This window comes from Stegostoma tigrinum, chromosome 28 (genome assembly GCF_030684315.1).
Source record: "Stegostoma tigrinum isolate sSteTig4 chromosome 28, sSteTig4.hap1, whole genome shotgun sequence".
NCBI classification, from domain to species: Eukaryota; Metazoa; Chordata; class Chondrichthyes; order Orectolobiformes; family Stegostomatidae; genus Stegostoma; species Stegostoma tigrinum.
In genome coordinates, this window is record NC_081381.1 from 49093616 (window position 1) to 49106126 (window position 12511).

Genomic DNA, 12511 nt, shown 5'->3' on the forward strand with positions numbered 1-12511 from the left:
TGGAAAAGCTCAGCAGGTCTGACAGCATCTGTGAAGAAAAAATCAGAGTTAATGTTTTGAATCCAGTGACTCTTCCTCAGAACTCTGATCATTTTCTTCACAGATGTGGCCAGACCTGCTGAGCTTTCCCATCAACTCCTGTTTTTGTTCAAGAAAAGCTTCTTCTCTGCTGTTATCAGACTTTTGAATGAACCTCTCAAATAATAATTCTGTTTACTCTTTCTCTCTAACTGTAACACTATATTTTTCATTCTGTTCTGCTACCCTGATATACTTTTTATGTTATGATCTGCCCGTATCGCACACAAGACAGTACTTTTCACTCTAGCTCATGTGATAACAATAAAGCAATGAGATTGTGGAACATTATCTTTCATGCATATATGTATCTTGTTCATAATACTTCCACATCTTTGTTCACCTGCTACATATAACAAATGCTTCAACACAGATAAAAGAAGCCATTAAACCCTGCTAATGAAATATCACTTGTCAGCCATTGTGATATTCATTATGCAGCCTGCACATTAGGCAATGTAACTAAAGTGACCTTTTCATAAAAACGCATGCCACAAAATTGTTACAGAGATAGTAGGAACTACTGATGCTGGAGAATCTGAGATAACACGGCATGAAGCTGGACGAACACAGCAGGCCAAGCAGCATCAGCGGAGCAGAAAAGTCAAACTTTTCTGCTGCACCGATGCTGCTTGGCCCGCTGTGTTCATCCAGCATCACACCGTGTTGCCACAAAATTGTGTTCATTACAATTTTTGATCAGCATTTTTGTGAAGATTTGAACTAAATAATTAATAAAATATGGAAAATTCTGTTCCATGGAATATATGAGAACAGACAAAAGTTTATTGTACTGATATTGGTATTGACATTACCCACACAACACATCACAACCAAGTGGGAACTTTACAAAGATTTACTTTTCTGTTTCCCCTGAATTTACACGTCATGTTAAGCTGTGTGTGACTGATTGAATGTGATTGCATGGGGAAATGCATGCCACTGTCCCTGTTGGACACAGTTGAGCAGTTCTAACAATATTGTAGATGATTGTTTATGGCTGCTACTTATAATTGTGTAGTTGTGTGTAGGATATTTCAAAGTGTTTTGTTTTTTTTTAGTCTATTTGCCCCAAGGTCCGTCTGGACAGTGTATTCCATTGGAAGGCTGGTGACATTCTCAACACTGGGCACACTGCACCATTGGCACAGTTTTTTTTCTGTTGGTGCCTACATTTGTTTTCCTGGCTGGGTACACCTGGGAACATTTGGGGGACAGCGTTAACATGTTGGCAGGGTGTACATAGAACATTACAGCACAGTACAGGCCCTTCGGCCCTCGATGTTGTGCCGACCTGTCATTCCGATCTGAAGCCCATCTAACCTGCACTATTCCATGTACGTCCATATGCTTATCCATATCCAGGGTATGTGTGAACATTTGCAAGGGGTCAGTAGTGGAACATTCAAAACTTGGGCTGCACCCAGTTGCTGCTGATTTAAAAGTGGAGAATTTCAGTTCGGCTGAATTGGTGATCTAAACACGCAAGTTTATCTTTCACTCTCAATATTAATATCAATCAATCAGTATCCTTTTATTGTCACATGTACTCTATTGTAGGAGTATAGTGAAAAAAATTTATAATGTCCGCCTTCTTATGGCAACATCTTAGGTACACGTACCTCAGCACAATTCCTGGATACAGCTGAGGAATACAAGTAGTGGCTTAATTACAGAGTTGAAAATAAGTTAAAAATAGGAAAGCAGTGAGCAGTTAATGTTACAGTGTTCTAAGGTAGGTTCTAAGATAAGGATTGTCCCCTCACACTGGTCTCCATCCAGGATTCGCTGCCTGTATGCTACTCCGGGACTGCTTTCAATGTGCTGCAGCGGGGCTTCTTCACCGCACTACACTCGGCTCATAGCCCACATGCTGCTCTAGTGCTCACTGCCCGTGATGTTCTGGGACTCACAGGGCGTGCCTGCCAGCCCCAGAATGCAAGGCCATGCTCCAGTAGGAACTGCAGAAGCTGGAGAATCTGAGATAACAAGGTGCAGAGGTGGATGAACACAACAGGCCAAGCAGCATTAGAGGAGCTGCTTGGCCTGCTGTGTTCATCCACCTCTGCACCTTGTTATCTCATGCTCCATATGCTGTTTCCGCCGCAGGACTCAGCCCATGCTGTCGCCTGTCTGCCACAGGAGTCAGCCAATTGAACAATGCAACACCTAGGCTACACAGCATGATTGATTACTCTCAATGGCAGATCAAAGGTCAGGAATTGACTATGGGGAAAGGTAGATGACAATTCATAAAATGTTGGGAATATGTTCATGGTTGTGAGTTTGTGAAGATCTACCAGTTTGTGGTAAGTGAGTCCTGTGAGGCATTCTAATTCTGTAGAAATTGTTGGACAATCTGCTGTGCACTCCCATTTCTCATAACTAAACTGAAAAAGTCATTTTGAGCCATCCTATTAACATTAATTACCTATATTTAAATTATTGGATTTGCACTGTTAACACAGTGAATTTCTTCACAGCAATGTGGACTTAATTTTTGGAATAATGATACTATTAATGACATTCCTTTTATTTCTCACATGGCACTGAGCTTTGGAAATCCAGAAACAAATAAGTGAAATTTTGGTGTCTCGTTCCTGCAGGTCATAAATTGTTTCTTGATTTTGTTTTGAATCATAAAATCCTTACAGTGTGGAATCAGGCCCTTCAGCCCAACAGGTCCACACTGACCCACACAGACCCATTTCCCTTTAAACCCGCCTAATCTACACATCCCTGAACACTGCGGGCAATTTAGCATGACTAATCCATCTAACCTGCACATCTTTGAACTGTGAGAGGAAACCGGAGAAAGCCCACGCAGACACAGAGAGAATATGTAAACTCCACACAGACAGTTGCCCGAGGGTGGAATCAAACCCATGTCCCAGGCGCTGTGAAGCAGCAGTCCAAACCACTGAGCTACTGTGCCACCCATTTCTTTTATACACTCAGGAATGTGGGTGTCATTGGCGATTCTGGTATTTTGTTGCCCTAGATCTGAGTGTCTTGCTTGATCATTTCAAAAGGCAGTTGAGGATCAGCCACATTGCCGTTGGTCTGGAGTCACATGGAGGCCAGATCAGGCAATGATGGAAGATTGTCTTCTCTTAAGGACAGAGTGAACTAGATGGGGTTTTTACAATAACTTTATAGTCGCTATTAATGAGACTGGTTTTAATTCCAGAAATATTAATTGAATTTGAATCACAACAGTTTCTACGGTGGGATGTGAATGCATGACTCAGCGCATTAAGTTGGGCCTCTGAATTATTAGTGACATTACCACTAGGCCACCAATGTTCCTCAGTGAATTAATGTGTCAAGCTGGTGGAGTAGAGAAGATTGTCCAGGAACTCGGGATATGAGGCAGGATATGATGGGTGACCGAAGGTTATTTGGGAGCTGATAAGGAGAGGAGTGATGTGGGCTGTAGTAAGTCCTCATTGTGCTGGGTGGATTGGCTTAACAGTAAATTATGATAAATAGGAGATTGGAGCCTAGTTTCCTGTCGGAATGATGGCTGTCTGTCTATTGTGGAGTGAGGAGAAGCCCAAGATGACAAGCTCTGGAAGCCAACAAAAAAAAATCAAAAAAAGCCCAAATTTTATGATAATTCTAAAAAGGCAGTAAATGTCAGAGAAATGAACCTGAGAGATATGTGTCTCAGTGTGAGGAGCATTTGTAACAGTGTGGACGAATTAACTATACAGTTTGTTATCAATGGATTTGATGTCATTGCATCACCAAAATCTGGCTCCAGGATAACCAAGGATGGGAATTCAACATCCAGTGGTATTCAGGAAAAATAGACAGAAAGGAAAGGGAGGTGGGATAGTGTTACTGGTTAAGGAGGATATTAACACAATTGTAAGACTTTAGCCTGGACAATGCATATTCCGTATGAATGGAACTTGGGAACACCAAGGGGGGAAAAAAGAACTGTCAGTGGGAGTTGTGTACAGTCTACCAAACAATTGTTGTCAGATTGGGAATGATATCAAACAAGAAAATTAGAGATTTGGACAGTAAGGGAACTGCAGTTATTATGCATGACTTCAATCTGCATATTGATTGGATGAGCCAAACTGGTAACAATGCAATGGAGGAGGATTTCCTGGAATATGTGAGGGATGGTTTCCTCGACCAATATGTTGAGGAACCAACTAGAAAGCAGGCCATCAGAGACTGTGTAACATGTAATGTGAGAGGATTAATTAGCAAACTTGTGGTTGCGTTGGGAAGAGTGACCATAATATGGTATTTCATTAAGAAATATTTCTTCCATTTCATCTTATTTCATTAAAATGGAGCGTGACACAGTTAAATCTGAGATTAGGGTCCTGAACTTACAAAAAGCTAACTTTGATGGTATGTGGCATGCATTGGCTAGGATAAGCTTGCCAAGGACTCTTAAGGGGTTGATGGTGGATCGGCAATGGCAGACATTTTCTTCAGAAAGTTTTCTGAAGAAGGGTCCAGACCCAAAACATCAGCTTTCCTGCTCCTCTGATGCTACTTGGCCTGCTGTGTTCATCCAGCTCTACACCTTGTTATCTCAGATTCTCCGGCATCAACAGTTTGCACTATTTCTGAAGACAAATGTAGGTCCGTTATAATTAGAATCAGGTGAATTCATAATGGACAACAAAGTGATGGCAGACCAGTTGAACAAATACTTTCGATCTGTCTTCACTCAGGAGGAGACAAATAAAATAGAACATAGAACAGTACAGCGCAGTACAAGCCCTGTCACCCAATTGTTGTGCTGCCCTATCATCCTGCTAAGATCAAACTACCCTGCATACCCTACATTTTACATTTCTCCATGTGTCCATTCAAGAGTCGCTTAAAAGGCTCTAAAGTATCTGACTCCACTACCACTGCTGGCAGCACATTCCACACGCCCACCTCTCTCATACCTTCAGGAAATGCTAGGGGACGGAAGGTCAAGCAAGAAGGAGGAACTGAAGGAAATCCTTATTAGTCAGAAAGTGGTATTGGGAAAATTGATGGGATTAAAACACTATAAATCCCCAAGGGCCCGATGTTCTCTATCCCAGAGTACTTAAGGAAGAGGCTCTGGAAATAATGGATGCATTGGTGATCATTTGTAGCATTCTAAAGACTCTAGAAAAGGTCCAATAGACTGCAGGGTGCGAATATAGCTCCACGTTTTGTTTTCAAAATGGAGGGAGAGAGAAAACTGGGACTTATAAGGCACTTAGCCTAACATCAGTGGTGGGGAAAATGTTGGAGTCAGTTATTAAGGATGTAATAACTAAGCATTTGAAAAGTAGTGACAGGCTCAGTCCAAGTCAGCATAGCTTCATTGAAGAGATATTGTGCTTGACAAATCTTCTGGAATTTTTTGATAGTATGACCAGCAGAGTGGACAAGGGTGAATCAGTAAACATTGTGTAAGTTGACTTTCAAAAGGCTTTCGACAAGGTGTCACGCAAGAGATTAGTAAGCAAAATCAAAGCTCATGGTATCAGAGAGACATAGAAATACAGAAGATAGGAGCAGGAGGAGGCTATTCAGGCCTTTGAGACTGCTTCGCCATTCTTCACGATCATGGCTGATCATCCAACTCAAAGGTATAATCCTACTTCCTCCCCTTAACCTTTGATCCATTCACCCCAAGTCCGGGGCTCTCGGGACAGGTGACACCGTGCCACCGGCATCCTGCTCAAACTGGGCATAGAAAGCGCCAGGGAGAGATGGCTTTATCCGCTGTCTTGCTTTGCTTCATCTTATATCCCATTATGTTTTGTGGGCCTTGCCAGGGGCAGTGGGTGCCCGTGTGGTTGGTTAGGGCCTCTAACTTGGTCCGGCACTGCCTCTTGGCGTTTCTGATGACTTTGCAGTGGTCATATCCTTGCAGCTGCAATTGGTGCAATTTCTTTGCAACTTTGCTTCTCTTATTTTTTGGAGTCTTGTATATTAATCCCAGCCATTGTCTGTACTCGCACCCACCTCCCTCCGACAGACTGTCTTTTGAACAATACAGTGAGTTGCCAAAGCAATACTGGCACTTCATTCCCTTTTGTTTTAGCCTTTTTTATCTTTCCTCAACAGCGTTTGTTTATTCTAGAATATGAAGTTTCCAGTGGTCACCTTTTTAAAGCCATATTTCTGTTCATGATTTTAAATATCATCATCAAACATCTTCTTCACCATTTATTTCGTTCTGTTTTCCCATTTCATCAGCCTTTCTGCTGAAGCATATTGCCATCCTTCTTATTGTCTACTTCAAATTTCATGCCATTGGAAAATTCCAAAACAATACTTCGTACTCCTCATTCCAAATCATTACTATTTCTCAAAAATCACAGTGACCCTAATATTGAACCTTCAACAAGTCCACTGCAAACCTCCAACCAGAATAACCTGAAAAAATCACTCGCCTCTATTTTTTACAGCATTCTGATTTATTCCTGTGTCATTAAGCGGTTACAAGGAAATATAGAAACAGAGATGCTAGGAGTGGGAGGAGGCCATTCAGTCCTTCTGAGTCTGCTCCACCATTCATCATAATCATGGCTGGTTATTGAACTGAATAGCCTCATCCTGCATTCTCTCCATAACCTTTGATACCATTTGCCTCAAGGGCTATATCTAGTCACCTATTCAATATTTTGGCGAACCACTTCCTATAGTAATGAATTCCACAGGCTCACCACTCTTTGGGTGAAGAAATGTCTCCTCATCTCCGTCCTAAATAGTTGAACCCTGAATCCTTGTACTGTGATCCCCTGGTTCTGGACATACCCACCATTGAGACTATCCTCCCCGCATTTTACCCTGCCCAGTCCTGTTAGGCGTTTATAAGTCTCTATGCAACTCCCCCTCATTCATTTGAACTCTAGCAAAAAAAATCCCAACCTAGTCAATCTCTCCTCATATGTCAGACCCGCCATCCCCAGAATCAGCCTGTTAAACCTCATTGCACTACCTCGAGAGCAAGAGCATCCTTCCTCAGAAAAAGATACCAGAATTGCACACAATATTCCAAGTGTGGTCTCACCAAGGTCCCTGTACAACTGCAACAATGCATTCCTTCTCCTGAACTCGAAACCTCTTGCAATGAAGGCCATCATACCATTTGCTTTCTTTACCGCTTGCTGCACTTACCATCAGTGACCGGTGCACAGACACCCAGGTCCCACTGCACATTCGCTTCTCCCAATTTACAGCCATTCAGGTCACAATCTACCTAATTGTTTTTGCTTCCAAAGTGAATAACCTCACATTTTCAAAATGATTCTGCATATGCCATTGATTTGCCCACTCACCCAACCTGTTCAGCTCATGCTAAAGGATTTCTGTATCTTTATCACCCTCCCACCCAAATTGGCATCATTAGCAAACTTGGAGATGTTACATTTGTTCCTTCATCCAAATCATTAATATATATTGTAAATAGCTGGGGTCTCAGCACCAATCCCTGTGGAACCCCACTAGTTACTGCCTGCCAATTTGAAAAAGACCCATTAATTCTTGCTATTTGTTTCCTTTCTGCTAACTAGTTTCCTATCTATTTCAATATAATTCCCCCCCGTCCACACGTTTTAATCTTGCACGTTAATGTCTCAACTGGGACTTTGTCAAACACTTTCTGAAAGTCTAAATATACTACATCGACTGGTTCCCACTTGTCAACTCTACTAGTTACATATTCATGGAATTCCAACAGATTTGTCAAGCATGATTTCCACTTCATAAATCCATGCTGAATCTGTCTAATTCTGCCACTGCTTTCTAAATGTTCTACTGTAAAATCCTTGACAATGAATTCGAGAATTTTCTCCACTCCCAATGTTAGGCTCACCGGTCTATCATTCTCTGTTTTCTCTCTACCTTCTGTTTTTTAAATTTTGGAGTTACGTTAGCCACCTTCCAATCTGCAGGGACTGTTCCAAAGTCAAGAGTTCCCTGGAAGCTGACCGTCCATTATTTCTGGAGCAACTTCCTTAAGTAAAAACTGAAAGAACTGCGGATGCTGTAAATCAGGAACAAAAACAAAGTTGTTGGAAAAGCCCAGCAGGTCTGGCAACATCTATGAAAGAAAAAACAGAGTTAACATTTTGAGTCCAGTGACCCTTCCTCAGAACTGATTGTTGTTGGGAAAACATCAGTTTATATGCAGAAAATATGGGGGAGGTGGCGGGGGGGGGGGGGGGGGGTGGTGGTGGTGGTAGAGCGTAAACAATAGGATAGAGCCAAAAGGGAGAGAAAGGCAGTTGGACAGACAAAGGAGTTGATAACAGTCAGGCTGGAGGGTGTATAGTTGTTAATGGGTACTTTTAGTGACTAACAACAGTGGGTGTGTAATAGCAGTCTATGTGGTAACAAGGCCTGGTGTGTCGGGTAGTGGGCAGGGACATGGGAGAGTTTAGGCCGTAAAATTATTGAACTCAATATTGAGTCTGGAGGGCTGCAGGGTCCCCAAGCAGAAAATGTTCATCCAGCTTGAGTTGGACTTCTCTGGAACATTACAGCAAGCCAGAGACAGAGATGTTGGCCAGGGAGCAGGGTGGTGCATTAAAATGGCAGGCAACAGGTAGTTCAGGGCCTTTTTTGTGAGCAGAACATAGATGTTCTGCGAAGCAGTTGCCAAGTCTACTTTTTGTCTCCTCCATGTAGAGGACACCATATTGTGAGCAGCAAATGCAATTGACGAGATTCTAGGAAGTGCAGGTGAAGTGCTGCTTCACCTGGAAGGTATGTTTGGGCCCTTGGATACTGGGGAGGGAGAAGGCAGGTGTTGCACCTTTGCCGGTTACAGGGGAAGGTGCCGTAGGGCTGAGGTGGTGTTTTGTGGGTGAAGGAAGTGTGGACCAGGTGTCTAGGAAGGAACAATCCCTGTGGAAGGTGGACAACGGAGGGGAGGGGATGTCTGGTGGTGGTATGTTGCTGGAGGTGGCAGAAATGGCTTCTGATTATCTTCTGGATGTGGATGCTGCTCGGATGGTAGGTAAGGACAAGGGGAACCCTATCGCTGTTGTGGGAGGGTAAAGCAGGCATGAGGGCGGAAGTGCGGGAAATGGGTTGGTCCCAGTTGAGGGCCCTGTTGACAATGGAGCTGGGGAATCTTCGATTGAGGAAGAAGGTAGACATTTCAGACGCTCCCTTGTTAAAGTTGGCCTCATCTGAACATATGTGACAGAGACAAAGGAACTGAGAGAATGGATTGGAGTCTTTACAGGAAGTGTGGTGTAAGGATGTATCATCCAAGTAGCTGTGGGAATCAGTGGGTTTGTAGTGGATGTTAGTGGCAGACTGGAAGCAAAGAGGTGGAACAAACAGATATTTTAAGAGTGGCAGGGCAGTGACAAGTGTGGTGCCACAGAGTTTTGTGCTGGGACCCCAGCGGTTCACAATATACATTAATGATTTGGACAAAGGCATTGAACACAATATCTCCATATTTTTGGATGACTCTAAGCTGTGTGGCAGTGTGTTCTGTGAGGAGGATGCTAAGAGGTTGCAGGGTCACTTGGACGGTGTGGCTGAGTCAGCAAATACTTGGCAAATGCAATATAATTTGAGGTCATCCACTTTGGTGGGAAAAACAGTAAAGCAGATTATTATCTGAATTGTGGCAATTTAGGAAAAGGTGAGTCCCAAATGAGAGCTGGGTGTCATGGTGAAACAGTCACTGAAGGCTGGCATGCAGGTGCAGCAGACGGTGAGGAAAGCTAAAGGCATGCTGATCTTCATAAGGAAGCAGATTTGAGTGTAGGAAAAAGAATGTCTTGCTGCAGTTTCCAGGCCTCACTGAGGCCAAACCTTGGTACTTGTGCAGTTTTCGTCTCCTAGTCTGAGGAAGCACTGTCTTGCTGTTGAGAGAATTCAGCAAAGGTTTTCCAGACTGATTCTGAGGATGGCCATACTGACATAGAACAAAGAAAATTACAGTACAGGAACAGGCCCTTTGGCCTTCCAAGCTTGCACTGACATGCTGTTTGTCACAACTAATAACCTCTACCCTTCCGGGGACAGTATCCCTCTATTCCCATCCTATTCATGTATTTGTCAAGATGCACTTGAGAAGTTACTATCGTATCTGCTTCCAGATACCTCATCCGACAGCAAGTTCCAAGCACCCACCTACATCTGTATAAAAAAACCTGCCTCGTACATCACCTTTAAACCTTACCCCTCGCACCTTTAACCCATGGCCACTAGTAACTGACCCTTCCACAGTGGGAAAAAGCTTCTGACTGTCCAGTCTGTCCGTGCCCTTCATAATCTTGTAGACCTCTATCAGGTCCCCCCTCAACCTCCGCCATTCCAGTGAGAACAACACAAGTTTCTTCAACCTCTTATCATAGCTAATGCCCTCCACACCGGGCAACATCCTGGTAAATCTTTCCTGTACCCTCTCCAAAGTCACCATACCCTTCTGGTAGTGTGGCGACCAGAATTCAACACACTGTTCCAAATGCGGCCTAACTGAGGTTTTATAAAGCTGCAACCTGCCAATTTTTAAATTCAGTGCCTTGGCCGATTAAAGCAAGCAGGTCATATGCCTTGTTGCCTACCCTTGCCACCTGAGTTGCCACTTTTGATGACCTGTGTACCTGTACACACAGATCCCTCTGCCTATCAGTACTCTTAAGGGTTCTTCCATTAACTGCATGTTTTCCATCTGGATTAGACCTTCCAAAATGCATTACCTCACATTTTTCTGATTAAATTCCATCTGCCATCTCCGCCTGAGTCACCAACCGATCCATATCTTGCTTTATCCTTTGTGATCCTTATTGCTATCTGCAATTGCACCAACTTTTGTGTCATCGGCAAACTTAGTAATCAGACCAGTTCATTCTCCTCCAAATCATTTATATATATTATGAACAGCAAAGGTTCCAACGCTAATCCCTGAGGAACACCACTAGTCAAAGCTGTCCACTCAGAAGTGTTCCTTTCCACTGCTACCCTCTGTCTTCTAAGACCAAGCCAGTTTTTTATCCATCATGCAAGCTCCCTTTGACCTTTTTATCTTCTGTACCAGTCTGCCATGAGGGACCTTGTCAAAGGCCTTACCGAAGTCCTTGTAGACAACATCCACTGCCCTACGCTCATTGATCATCTTTGTCACTTCCTCAAAAAACTCAACCAAGTTAGTGAGACACAACCTCCCCTTCACAAACCATGTTGCCTCTCGGTAATATGCCCACTGATTTCCAGTTGGGAGTAAATCCTGTCTTGAAAAACCTCTCCAATAATTTCCCTACCACTGTCATAAGGCTCACTGGCCTGTAATTAGCCGGATTATTCTTGCCACCTTTCTTAAACAAAGGAACAACATTGGCTGTTGTCCAAGCCTCTGGGACCTCCCCCATAACCAGTGAGGATACAAAGATTTCTGTCAAGGCCCCATCAATTTCTGCCCCTTGCCTCTCACAGTATTCTGGGGTATATCCATCAGGCCCTGGCAACTTCTGTACCTTATTGTTTTTCAAGATCCCCAATACCTCCTCCCTTTTGATCTCAACATGACCCAAACTATCTACACACCCTTCCCCAGACTCATCATGCACCAAGTCTCCTATGGTGAAAACTGACACAAAATACTCATTTAATACCTCGTCCATTTCCTCTGGTTCCGTACTTAAATTCCCTTCCCTGTCCTTGAGTAGGCCAACCCTCTGCCTGGCTACCCATTTACTCTTTATACATGTATAAAAAGCCTCAGGATTTTCCTTAATCCTGTTGGCCAGTGACTTTCCACAAATCCTTTTGGCCCTCCTGACTCCTTGCTTAAGTTTCTTTTGACTTTCCTTGTATTACAACTTTGCTTCATGTATTCCTAGCCTTGATAAATGCTTCCTTTTTCTTTTTTATGAGGCTCACAATATGTCTCATTATCCAAGGTTCCCTAAACCTGCCATACTTATCCTTCAGAGATAGTAGGAACTGCCAATGCTGGAGAATCTGAGATAACACGGTGTGAAGTTGGATGAACACTGCAGGCCAAGCAGCATCAGAGGAGCAGGAAAGTTTGACGTTTCGGTTTGAGACCCTTCTTCAGAAATCACACTTAAAGGAATGTGCTGGCCCTGAGATCCGAGCAACTTACACTTGAAAGCCTCCCACATACCATATGTTGATTTGCCATTAAACATCTGCTTCCAATCTACATTCTTCAGTTCCTGCTGAATATTGTTGTGATTAGCCTTCCCCCAACTTAGCACCTTCACCTGATAGCTACACTGATCTGTGTCCATCAGTACCTGAAAGCTTACTGAATTGTGATCACTGTTCCCAAGCTGCTCCCCTACTGAGACGTCAACCACCTAGTCAGGCTCATTCCCGAATACTGGGTCCAGTACAACCCTTTTCCTAGTTGTATTATCTACATACTGTTTCAAGAAGCCCTCCTGGATGCTCCTTACAAACTCGGCCCCATCCAAGCCCC

The 12511-nt window shown here is 43.4% G+C and overlaps 1 protein-coding gene across 2 annotated transcripts in view; it reads left to right on the forward strand.

Moving 5' to 3' along the window:
* LOC125466639 (ephrin type-B receptor 2) overlaps positions 1 to 12511 on the forward strand; it is a 761045-nt gene that overhangs the window by 420400 nt on the left and 328134 nt on the right. The window lies entirely within an intron of this gene.